A 14,009-nucleotide genomic window follows, 5' to 3' on the forward strand; every position below is an offset into this window, starting at 1 on the left:
GTATTAACGGAACAGAATGGTTAAAAAGGCCTTTTTACAATATAAATCAATTGCTTTCAAAAAGCAATTGTAAACGGTCTTTCCCCCTTTGAAACATAGATTGATTGGGGGGGGGGGGGGTATTGTTTGTTTTGTTTGTTTGTTTGTTTGTTTGTTTGTTTGTTTGTTTCTGTAAGGGGTCTAGTATTGTCTTACCGGAGAAGTTTCATGTTTAGTTTGGAAAGTTTTTATTTTATTTTAGGTCCAGCGCGCGCGCCAGATTGAGGAGACACCACGTGACGCGTGTTTATATTAAGAAAAACTTAGTCTTTTTATTTCTCTTCAGGTCGGGACGTTGGACAGACAACATCTATAGAGATGGAATGTACACAATGTAATTTCTTTGGTCATTATAGGAAATTGACATTTTGATCACAGTTCACCAGCAGTGCATGATTTGGATTTAATTGATCCGGTGTAACTTTACAACACGTTTAAGGATTATTTTCTTAAAATGTATATTTTTCAGCACCAGTTTGTAACAGATAAGTTTTTCAATCCAGGAGCGGACATTTTTATTGTAGGATTTCATTGAGAATTACGGACCTAGCAAGCGATTTTTACGGCATTGCCATTCTTTTTCTCTAGGAAAAGTCTTGAGAGATATCGGCACCACGTTGTTTTATGAACCTTTAGTACATGTATGCCCTGCTGACTGTAAATTTTGGGATCGATTGGACTTGTAGTTTCAGAGTTTAAGTGATAACAAGGAGGTGGATTTTTTTTTTCAGAAGAGATGTAAGAACAATATAATAGGGAAAAAACTGGAGTTGTCGTTCGTTTAACGTTGATAGGATAGATAGCCCACAAACTACATTCAGTTGTAAGTGGAGGGTAAAAAAAAGGGGGGGGGGGCAAAAGGGGGTCTCGGGGATTTTTTTTTTTTTTTTTTGTATTAACGGAACAGAATGGTTAAAAAGGCCTTTTTACAATATAAATCAATTGCTTTCAAAAAGCAATTGTAAACGGTCTTTCCCCCTTTGAAACATAGATTGATTGGGGGGGGGGGGGTATTGTTTGTTTTGTTTGTTTGTTTGTTTGTTTGTTTGTTTGTTTGTTTCTGTAAGGGGTCTAGTATTGTCTTACCGGAGAAGTTTCATGTTTAGTTTGGAAAGTTTTTATTTTATTTTAGGTCCAGCGCGCGCGCCAGATTGAGGAGACACCACGTGACGCGTGTTTATATTAAGAAAAACTTAGTCTTTTTATTTCTCTTCAGGTCGGGACGTTGGACAGACAACATCTATAGAGATGGAATGTACACAATGTAATTTCTTTGGTCATTATAGGAAATTGACATTTTGATCACAGTTCACCAGCAGTGCATGATTTGGATTTAATTGATCCGGTGTAACTTTACAACACGTTTAAGGATTATTTTCTTAAAATGTATATTTTTCAGCACCAGTTTGTAACAGATAAGTTTTTCAATCCAGGAGCGGACATTTTTATTGTAGGATTTCATTGAGAATTACGGACCTAGCAAGCGATTTTTACGGCATTGCCATTCTTTTTCTCTAGGAAAAGTCTTGAGAGATATCGGCACCACGTTGTTTTATGAACCTTTAGTACATGTATGCCCTGCTGACTGTAAATTTTGGGATCGATTGGACTTGTAGTTTCAGAGTTTAAGTGATAACAAGGAGGTGGATTTTTTTTTTCAGAAGAGATGTAAGAACAATATAATAGGGAAAAAACTGGAGTTGTCGTTCGTTTAACGTTGATAGGATAGATAGCCCACAAACTACATTCAGTTGTAAGTGGAGGGTAAAAAAAAGGGGGGGGGGGGCAAAAGGGGGTCTCGGGGATTTTTTTTTTTTTTTTTTGTATTAACGGAACAGAATGGTTAAAAAGGCCTTTTTACAATATAAATCAATTGCTTTCAAAAAGCAATTGTAAACGGTCTTTCCCCCTTTGAAACATAGATTGATTGGGGGGGGGGGGGGGTATTGTTTGTTTTGTTTGTTTGTTTGTTTGTTTGTTTGTTTGTTTGTTTCTGTAAGGGGTCTAGTATTGTCTTACCGGAGAAGTTTCATGTTTAGTTTGGAAAGTTTTTATTTTATTTTAGGTCCAGCGCGCGCGCCAGATTGAGGAGACACCACGTGACGCGTGTTTATATTAAGAAAAACTTAGTCTTTTTATTTCTCTTCAGGTCGGGACGTTGGACAGACAACATCTATAGAGATGGAATGTACACAATGTAATTTCTTTGGTCATTATAGGAAATTGACATTTTGATCACAGTTCACCAGCAGTGCATGATTTGGATTTAATTGATCCGGTGTAACTTTACAACACGTTTAAGGATTATTTTCTTAAAATGTATATTTTTCAGCACCAGTTTGTAACAGATAAGTTTTTCAATCCAGGAGCGGACATTTTTATTGTAGGATTTCATTGAGAATTACGGACCTAGCAAGCGATTTTTACGGCATTGCCATTCTTTTTCTCTAGGAAAAGTCTTGAGAGATATCGGCACCACGTTGTTTTATGAACCTTTAGTACATGTATGCCCTGCTGACTGTAAATTTTGGGATCGATTGGACTTGTAGTTTCAGAGTTTAAGTGATAACAAGGAGGTGGATTTTTTTTTTCAGAAGAGATGTAAGAACAATATAATAGGGAAAAAACTGGAGTTGTCGTTCGTTTAACGTTGATAGGATAGATAGCCCACAAACTACATTCAGTTGTAAGTGGAGGGTAAAAAAAAGGGGGGGGGGGCAAAAGGGGGTCTCGGGGATTTTTTTTTTTTTTTTTTGTATTAACGGAACAGAATGGTTAAAAAGGCCTTTTTACAATATAAATCAATTGCTTTCAAAAAGCAATTGTAAACGGTCTTTCCCCCTTTGAAACATAGATTGATTGGGGGGGGGGGGGGGTATTGTTTGTTTTGTTTGTTTGTTTGTTTGTTTGTTTGTTTGTTTGTTTCTGTAAGGGGTCTAGTATTGTCTTACCGGAGAAGTTTCATGTTTAGTTTGGAAAGTTTTTATTTTATTTTAGGTCCAGCGCGCGCGCCAGATTGAGGAGACACCACGTGACGCGTGTTTATATTAAGAAAAACTTAGTCTTTTTATTTCTCTTCAGGTCGGGACGTTGGACAGACAACATCTATAGAGATGGAATGTACACAATGTAATTTCTTTGGTCATTATAGGAAATTGACATTTTGATCACAGTTCACCAGCAGTGCATGATTTGGATTTAATTGATCCGGTGTAACTTTACAACACGTTTAAGGATTATTTTCTTAAAATGTATATTTTTCAGCACCAGTTTGTAACAGATAAGTTTTTCAATCCAGGAGCGGACATTTTTATTGTAGGATTTCATTGAGAATTACGGACCTAGCAAGCGATTTTTACGGCATTGCCATTCTTTTTCTCTAGGAAAAGTCTTGAGAGATATCGGCACCACGTTGTTTTATGAACCTTTAGTACATGTATGCCCTGCTGACTGTAAATTTTGGGATCGATTGGACTTGTAGTTTCAGAGTTTAAGTGATAACAAGGAGGTGGATTTTTTTTTTCAGAAGAGATGTAAGAACAATATAATAGGGAAAAAACTGGAGTTGTCGTTCGTTTAACGTTGATAGGATAGATAGCCCACAAACTACATTCAGTTGTAAGTGGAGGGTAAAAAAAAGGGGGGGGGGGCAAAAGGGGGTCTCGGGGATTTTTTTTTTTTTTTTTTGTATTAACGGAACAGAATGGTTAAAAAGGCCTTTTTACAATATAAATCAATTGCTTTCAAAAAGCAATTGTAAACGGTCTTTCCCCCTTTGAAACATAGATTGATTGGGGGGGGGGGGTATTGTTTGTTTTGTTTGTTTGTTTGTTTGTTTGTTTGTTTGTTTGTTTCTGTAAGGGGTCTAGTATTGTCTTACCGGAGAAGTTTCATGTTTAGTTTGGAAAGTTTTTATTTTATTTTAGGTCCAGCGCGCGCGCCAGATTGAGGAGACACCACGTGACGCGTGTTTATATTAAGAAAAACTTAGTCTTTTTATTTCTCTTCAGGTCGGGACGTTGGACAGACAACATCTATAGAGATGGAATGTACACAATGTAATTTCTTTGGTCATTATAGGAAATTGACATTTTGATCACAGTTCACCAGCAGTGCATGATTTGGATTTAATTGATCCGGTGTAACTTTACAACACGTTTAAGGATTATTTTCTTAAAATGTATATTTTTCAGCACCAGTTTGTAACAGATAAGTTTTTCAATCCAGGAGCGGACATTTTTATTGTAGGATTTCATTGAGAATTACGGACCTAGCAAGCGATTTTTACGGCATTGCCATTCTTTTTCTCTAGGAAAAGTCTTGAGAGATATCGGCACCACGTTGTTTTATGAACCTTTAGTACATGTATGCCCTGCTGACTGTAAATTTTGGGATCGATTGGACTTGTAGTTTCAGAGTTTAAGTGATAACAAGGAGGTGGATTTTTTTTTTCAGAAGAGATGTAAGAACAATATAATAGGGAAAAAACTGGAGTTGTCGTTCGTTTAACGTTGATAGGATAGATAGCCCACAAACTACATTCAGTTGTAAGTGGAGGGTAAAAAAAAGGGGGGGGGGGCAAAAGGGGGTCTCGGGGATTTTTTTTTTTTTTTTTTGTATTAACGGAACAGAATGGTTAAAAAGGCCTTTTTACAATATAAATCAATTGCTTTCAAAAAGCAATTGTAAACGGTCTTTCCCCCTTTGAAACATAGATTGATTGGGGGGGGGGGGGGGTATTGTTTGTTTTGTTTGTTTGTTTGTTTGTTTGTTTGTTTGTTTGTTTCTGTAAGGGGTCTAGTATTGTCTTACCGGAGAAGTTTCATGTTTAGTTTGGAAAGTTTTTATTTTATTTTAGGTCCAGCGCGCGCGCCAGATTGAGGAGACACCACGTGACGCGTGTTTATATTAAGAAAAACTTAGTCTTTTTATTTCTCTTCAGGTCGGGACGTTGGACAGACAACATCTATAGAGATGGAATGTACACAATGTAATTTCTTTGGTCATTATAGGAAATTGACATTTTGATCACAGTTCACCAGCAGTGCATGATTTGGATTTAATTGATCCGGTGTAACTTTACAACACGTTTAAGGATTATTTTCTTAAAATGTATATTTTTCAGCACCAGTTTGTAACAGATAAGTTTTTCAATCCAGGAGCGGACATTTTTATTGTAGGATTTCATTGAGAATTACGGACCTAGCAAGCGATTTTTACGGCATTGCCATTCTTTTTCTCTAGGAAAAGTCTTGAGAGATATCGGCACCACGTTGTTTTATGAACCTTTAGTACATGTATGCCCTGCTGACTGTAAATTTTGGGATCGATTGGACTTGTAGTTTCAGAGTTTAAGTGATAACAAGGAGGTGGATTTTTTTTTTCAGAAGAGATGTAAGAACAATATAATAGGGAAAAAACTGGAGTTGTCGTTCGTTTAACGTTGATAGGATAGATAGCCCACAAACTACATTCAGTTGTAAGTGGAGGGTAAAAAAAAGGGGGGGGGGGCAAAAGGGGGTCTCGGGGATTTTTTTTTTTTTTTTTTGTATTAACGGAACAGAATGGTTAAAAAGGCCTTTTTACAATATAAATCAATTGCTTTCAAAAAGCAATTGTAAACGGTCTTTCCCCCTTTGAAACATAGATTGATTGGGGGGGGGGGGGGTATTGTTTGTTTTGTTTGTTTGTTTGTTTGTTTGTTTGTTTGTTTGTTTCTGTAAGGGGTCTAGTATTGTCTTACCGGAGAAGTTTCATGTTTAGTTTGGAAAGTTTTTATTTTATTTTAGGTCCAGCGCGCGCGCCAGATTGAGGAGACACCACGTGACGCGTGTTTATATTAAGAAAAACTTAGTCTTTTTATTTCTCTTCAGGTCGGGACGTTGGACAGACAACATCTATAGAGATGGAATGTACACAATGTAATTTCTTTGGTCATTATAGGAAATTGACATTTTGATCACAGTTCACCAGCAGTGCATGATTTGGATTTAATTGATCCGGTGTAACTTTACAACACGTTTAAGGATTATTTTCTTAAAATGTATATTTTTCAGCACCAGTTTGTAACAGATAAGTTTTTCAATCCAGGAGCGGACATTTTTATTGTAGGATTTCATTGAGAATTACGGACCTAGCAAGCGATTTTTACGGCATTGCCATTCTTTTTCTCTAGGAAAAGTCTTGAGAGATATCGGCACCACGTTGTTTTATGAACCTTTAGTACATGTATGCCCTGCTGACTGTAAATTTTGGGATCGATTGGACTTGTAGTTTCAGAGTTTAAGTGATAACAAGGAGGTGGATTTTTTTTTTCAGAAGAGATGTAAGAACAATATAATAGGGAAAAAACTGGAGTTGTCGTTCGTTTAACGTTGATAGGATAGATAGCCCACAAACTACATTCAGTTGTAAGTGGAGGGTAAAAAAAAGGGGGGGGGGGCAAAAGGGGGTCTCGGGGATTTTTTTTTTTTTTTTTTGTATTAACGGAACAGAATGGTTAAAAAGGCCTTTTTACAATATAAATCAATTGCTTTCAAAAAGCAATTGTAAACGGTCTTTCCCCCTTTGAAACATAGATTGATTGGGGGGGGGGGGGGTATTGTTTGTTTTGTTTGTTTGTTTGTTTGTTTGTTTGTTTGTTTGTTTCTGTAAGGGGTCTAGTATTGTCTTACCGGAGAAGTTTCATGTTTAGTTTGGAAAGTTTTTATTTTATTTTAGGTCCAGCGCGCGCGCCAGATTGAGGAGACACCACGTGACGCGTGTTTATATTAAGAAAAACTTAGTCTTTTTATTTCTCTTCAGGTCGGGACGTTGGACAGACAACATCTATAGAGATGGAATGTACACAATGTAATTTCTTTGGTCATTATAGGAAATTGACATTTTGATCACAGTTCACCAGCAGTGCATGATTTGGATTTAATTGATCCGGTGTAACTTTACAACACGTTTAAGGATTATTTTCTTAAAATGTATATTTTTCAGCACCAGTTTGTAACAGATAAGTTTTTCAATCCAGGAGCGGACATTTTTATTGTAGGATTTCATTGAGAATTACGGACCTAGCAAGCGATTTTTACGGCATTGCCATTCTTTTTCTCTAGGAAAAGTCTTGAGAGATATCGGCACCACGTTGTTTTATGAACCTTTAGTACATGTATGCCCTGCTGACTGTAAATTTTGGGATCGATTGGACTTGTAGTTTCAGAGTTTAAGTGATAACAAGGAGGTGGATTTTTTTTTTCAGAAGAGATGTAAGAACAATATAATAGGGAAAAAACTGGAGTTGTCGTTCGTTTAACGTTGATAGGATAGATAGCCCACAAACTACATTCAGTTGTAAGTGGAGGGTAAAAAAAAGGGGGGGGGGGCAAAAGGGGGTCTCGGGGATTTTTTTTTTTTTTTTTTGTATTAACGGAACAGAATGGTTAAAAAGGCCTTTTTACAATATAAATCAATTGCTTTCAAAAAGCAATTGTAAACGGTCTTTCCCCCTTTGAAACATAGATTGATTGGGGGGGGGGGGGGTATTGTTTGTTTTGTTTGTTTGTTTGTTTGTTTGTTTGTTTGTTTGTTTCTGTAAGGGGTCTAGTATTGTCTTACCGGAGAAGTTTCATGTTTAGTTTGGAAAGTTTTTATTTTATTTTAGGTCCAGCGCGCGCGCCAGATTGAGGAGACACCACGTGACGCGTGTTTATATTAAGAAAAACTTAGTCTTTTTATTTCTCTTCAGGTCGGGACGTTGGACAGACAACATCTATAGAGATGGAATGTACACAATGTAATTTCTTTGGTCATTATAGGAAATTGACATTTTGATCACAGTTCACCAGCAGTGCATGATTTGGATTTAATTGATCCGGTGTAACTTTACAACACGTTTAAGGATTATTTTCTTAAAATGTATATTTTTCAGCACCAGTTTGTAACAGATAAGTTTTTCAATCCAGGAGCGGACATTTTTATTGTAGGATTTCATTGAGAATTACGGACCTAGCAAGCGATTTTTACGGCATTGCCATTCTTTTTCTCTAGGAAAAGTCTTGAGAGATATCGGCACCACGTTGTTTTATGAACCTTTAGTACATGTATGCCCTGCTGACTGTAAATTTTGGGATCGATTGGACTTGTAGTTTCAGAGTTTAAGTGATAACAAGGAGGTGGATTTTTTTTTTCAGAAGAGATGTAAGAACAATAATATAAATCAATTGCTTTCCAAAAGCAATTGTAAACGGTCTTTCCCCCTTTGAAACATAGATTGATTGGGGGGGGGGGGGGGGTAGTGTTTGTTTTGTTTGTTTGTTTGTTTGTTTGTTTGTTTGTTTCTGTAAGGGGTCTAGTATTGTGTTACCGGAGAAGTTTCATGTTTAGTTTGGAAAGTTTTTATTTTATTTTAGGTCCAGCGCGCGCGCCAGATTGAGGAGACACCACGTGACGCGTGTTTATATTAAGAAAAACTTAGTCTTTTTATTTCTCTTTAGGTCGGGACGTTGGACAGACAACATCTATAGAGATGGAATGTACACAATGTAATTTCTTTGGTCATTATAGGAAATTGACATTTTGATCACAGTTCACCAGCAGTGCATGATTTGGATTTAATTGATCCGGTGTAACTTTAAAACACGTTTAAGGATTATTTTCTTAAAATGTATATTTTTCAGCACCAGTTTGTAACAGATAAGTTTTTCAATCCAGGAGCGGACATTTTTATTGTAGGATTTCATTGAGAATTACGGACCTTGCAAGCGATTTTTACGGCATTGCCATTCTTTTTCTCTAGGAAAAGTCTTGAGAGATATCGGCACCACGTTGTTTTATGAACCTTTAGTACATGTATGCCCTGCTGACTGTAAATTTTGGGATCGATTGGACTTGTAGTTTCAGAGTTTAAGTGATAACAAGGAGGTGGATTTTTTTTCAGAAGAGATGTAAAAACAATATAATAGGGAAAAAACTGGAGTTGTCGTTCGTTTAACGTTGATAGGATAGATAGCACACAAACTACATTCAGTTGTAAGTGGAGGGTAAAAAAATGGGGGGGGGGGGGGTGCAAAAGGGGGTCTCGGGGATTTTTTTTTTTTTTTTGTATTAACGGAACAGAATGGTTAAAAAGGCCTTTTTACAATATAAATCAATTGCTTTCCAAAAGCAATTGTAAACGGTCTTTCCCCCTTTGAAACATAGATTGATTGGGGGGGGGGGGGGGTAGTGTTTGTTTTGTTTGTTTGTTTGTTTGTTTGTTTGTTTGTTTCTGTAAGGGGTCTAGTATTGTGTTACCGGAGAAGTTTCATGTTTAGTTTGGAAAGTTTTTATTTTATTTTAGGTCCAGCGCGCGCGCCAGATTGAGGAGACACCACGTGACGCGTGTTTATATTAAGAAAAACTTAGTCTTTTTATTTCTCTTTAGGTCGGGACGTTGGACAGACAACATCTATAGAGATGGAATGTACACAATGTAATTTCTTTGGTCATTATAGGAAATTGACATTTTGATCACAGTTCACCAGCAGTGCATGATTTGGATTTAATTGATCCGGTGTAACTTTAAAACACGTTTAAGGATTATTTTCTTAAAATGTATATTTTTCAGCACCAGTTTGTAACAGATAAGTTTTTCAATCCAGGAGCGGACATTTTTATTGTAGGATTTCATTGAGAATTACGGACCTTGCAAGCGATTTTTACGGCATTGCCATTCTTTTTCTCTAGGAAAAGTCTTGAGAGATATCGGCACCACGTTGTTTTATGAACCTTTAGTACATGTATGCCCTGCTGACTGTAAATTTTGGGATCGATTGGACTTGTAGTTTCAGAGTTTAAGTGATAACAAGGAGGTGGATTTTTTTTCAGAAGAGATGTAAAAACAATATTAAAGTTCAATTCTTCTTGAATAATTGATAGGTCTTTCCTTCCATTTTCTTTTAATTATACTGTCATAAATAAAAATATCATATATATTGATTGATTAATTTATTGATTAGTTGGTTGGTTGGTTGGTTGATTGATTGGTTTATTAATTAAACACTTGATATAGGGTCTCTTGAAACAAGCGAAAAAAAAGAGACCTTGGATTCCGTATTGAACACATGAAACGGAAACATGCATTAATTAATGGAATGAATTGATTGGTTAAACACGTTGGTTGGTTAAACACGTTGGTTGGTTAGTTAAACATGTTGGTTAAACACGTTGGCTCAATTAAAACAAGCAACAACAAAAAATGGATCCCGTATGAAACACATGAAACGGAAAAATGCATTGATTGATTGGTTGGTTGGTTGGTTAAACACGTTGGTTGGTTTAACATGTTGGTTGGTTAAACATGTTGGTTGGTTAAACACGTTGGTTGGTAAAACACGTTGGATAGGCTCAATTAAAACACGCGAAAAAAAAACCTTGGATCCCGTATGAAACACATGAAACGGAAACATGCATTGATTGATTGGTTGGTTAAACACGTTGGTTGGTTAGTTAAACACGTTGGTTAAACATGTTGGTTTAATACGTTGGTGAAACACGTTGGTTAAACACGTTGGTTGGATAGGCTGAATCAAAACAAGCGAAAAAAAAACAACATTGGATCCCGTATGAAACACATGAAACGGAAACATGCATTGATTGATTGGTTTGTTGGTTGGTTAAACACGTCGGTTGGTTAGTTAAACACGTTGGTTAAACACGTTGGTTTAACACGTTGGTTAAACACGTTGGTTGGATAGGCTGAATTAAAACAAGCGGGAAAAAAACCTTGGATCCCGTATGAAACACATAAAACGGAAACATGCATTGATTGATTGGTTAGTTAAACACGTTGGTTGGTTAGTTAAACACGTTGGTTAAACATGTTGGTTCAACACGTTGGTGAAACACGTTGGTTAAACACGTTGGTTGGATAGGCTGAATTAAAACAAGCGAAAAAAAACAACATTGGATCCCGTATGAAACACATGAAACGGAAACATGCATTGATTGATTGGTTGGTTGGTTGGTTGGTTAAACACGTTGGTTAACATGTTGGTTAAACACGTTGGTTAAACACGTTGAAAAGTGTCAATTAAAACAAGCGAAAAAAAGAGACCTTGGATCCCGTATTAAACACATGAAACGGAAACTTGCTTTGATTGATTGATTGATTGATTGATTGATTGATTGTTTAATTGATTGATCGATTGATTGATTGATTGATTGATTGATTGATTGATTGATTGATTGATTGATTGATTGATTGATTGGAATTCAAAAACTCATAAAACTGTTTAAATAGTGCCAAAAAACACATAATTTGATGACCTTGACCTTTGACCTTGTGACCTTCGTCAAGGTCATTGCTCCACAAGGTCATTGCAAAAGACCGTATGGGTCAAGGACCTTTTGTTAAAGAGTTTTGCCTAAAAATGGCTTTTTAAAAACCATCAATGGGAGTTATGTCCCTTACATGATGGTAAAATCAGTATAGTCATAATGTAAAAAAGTTGCCCCTTGAAGTACCAATCATTTTTTACTGCTTAATTTTTCTGTATCTATAACCGTTCAATAGTTATAGGGAAATGAAAAACTTTTGAAAATCTAAAATATGACCTTGACCTTTGACCTTGACCTATATTTTCTAGTTTTGGTCCAATGAACTCAAATCTGAAGACCCGCAGTCTTTATGACTTACGGTTCATGAGATTTATATGCATATCGAAAATTTAAATATTCAAGGGGAAATAACTCCTATAATAGGTCACTGGATCGCTTCGGTTAAATTTATTTGAAGTTGTAACTTTTGACAAGGAACATTTAAAAAAAAACCATTTGCCGCTAAGTCTTATAGTTTATGAGGAGTAGTGATAACAGTGTTTTTTGTAATTGGGGAGATAACTCCTATAAGGTAAATAGTAAATCTTGGTTCTTCTAATACAAGAAAGATATTATACCCTTGATACATGATACCAAAGATCATTTGTATATGTTGCGTACTTTTCTTGTTTTTCGACTTTGAAAACGGCGGAAGAAAAAGAATAATAATAATAATAATAATAATAATAATAATAAACAAACGCAATACAGTAAGGTCTTTCCATTTAAGAAAGGAAAGACCTTAATAATAGGGAAAAAACTGGAGTTGTCGTTCGTTTAACGTTGATAGGATAGATAGCCCACAAACTACATTCAGTTGTAAGTGGAGGGTAAAAAAAAGGGGGGGGGGGGCAAAAGGGGGTCTCGGGGATTTTTTTTTTTTTTTTTTGTATTAACGGAACAGAATGGTTAAAAAGGCCTTTTTACAATATAAATCAATTGCTTTCAAAAAGCAATTGTAAACGGTCTTTCCCCCTTTGAAACATAGATTGATTGGGGGGGGGGGGGGGTATTGTTTGTTTTGTTTGTTTGTTTGTTTGTTTGTTTGTTTGTTTCTGTAAGGGGTCTAGTATTGTGTTACCGGAGAAGTTTCATGTTTAGTTTGGAAAGTTTTTATTTTATTTTAGGTCCAGCGCGCGCGCCAGATTGAGGAGACACCACGTGACGCGTGTTTATATTAAGAAAAACTTAGTCTTTTTATTTCTCTTTAGGTCGGGACGTTGGACAGACAACATCTATAGAGATGGAATGTACACAATGTAATTTCTTTGGTCATTATAGGAAATTGACATTTTGATCACAGTTCACCAGCAGTGCATGATTTGGATTTAATTGATCCGGTGTAACTTTAAAACACGTTTAAGGATTATTTTCTTAAAATGTATATTTTTCAGCACCAGTTTGTAACAGATAAGTTTTTCAATCCAGGAGCGGACATTTTTATTGTAGGATTTCATTGAGAATTACGGACCTAGCAAGCGATTTTTACGGCATTGCCATTCTTTTTCTCTAGGAAAAGTCTTGAGAGATATCGGCACCACGTTGTTTTATGAACCTTTAGTACATGTATGCCCTGCTGACTGTAAATTTTGGGATCGATTGGACTTGTAGTTTCAGAGTTTAAGTGATAACAAGGAGGTGGATTTTTTTTTTCAGAAGAGATGTAAGAACAATAATATAAATCAATTGCTTTCCAAAAGCAATTGTAAACGGTCTTTCCCCCTTTGAAACATAGATTGATTGGGGGGGGGGGGGGGGGTAGTGTTTGTTTTGTTTGTTTGTTTGTTTGTTTGTTTGTTTGTTTCTGTAAGGGGTCTAGTATTGTGTTACCGGAGAAGTTTCATGTTTAGTTTGGAAAGTTTTTATTTTATTTTAGGTCCAGCGCGCGCGCCAGATTGAGGAGACACCACGTGACGCGTGTTTATATTAAGAAAAACTTAGTCTTTTTATTTCTCTTTAGGTCGGGACGTTGGACAGACAACATCTATAGAGATGGAATGTACACAATGTAATTTCTTTGGTCATTATAGGAAATTGACATTTTGATCACAGTTCACCAGCAGTGCATGATTTGGATTTAATTGATCCGGTGTAACTTTAAAACACGTTTAAGGATTATTTTCTTAAAATGTATATTTTTCAGCACCAGTTTGTAACAGATAAGTTTTTCAATCCAGGAGCGGACATTTTTATTGTAGGATTTCATTGAGAATTACGGACCTTGCAAGCGATTTTTACGGCATTGCCATTCTTTTTCTCTAGGAAAAGTCTTGAGAGATATCGGCACCACGTTGTTTTATGAACCTTTAGTACATGTATGCCCTGCTGACTGTAAATTTTGGGATCGATTGGACTTGTAGTTTCAGAGTTTAAGTGATAACAAGGAGGTGGATTTTTTTTCAGAAGAGATGTAAAAACAATATAATAGGGAAAAAACTGGAGTTGTCGTTCGTTTAACGTTGATAGGATAGATAGCACACAAACTACATTCAGTTGTAAGTGGAGGGTAAAAAAATGGGGGGGGGGGTGCAAAAGGGGGTCTCGGGGATTTTTTTTTTTTTTTTGTATTAACGGAACAGAATGGTTAAAAAGGCCTTTTTACAATATAAATCAATTGCTTTCCA

The sequence above is a fragment of the Mytilus trossulus genome, chromosome 5 (genome assembly GCF_036588685.1).
Source record: "Mytilus trossulus isolate FHL-02 chromosome 5, PNRI_Mtr1.1.1.hap1, whole genome shotgun sequence".
NCBI lineage: Eukaryota > Metazoa > Mollusca > Bivalvia > Mytilida > Mytilidae > Mytilus > Mytilus trossulus.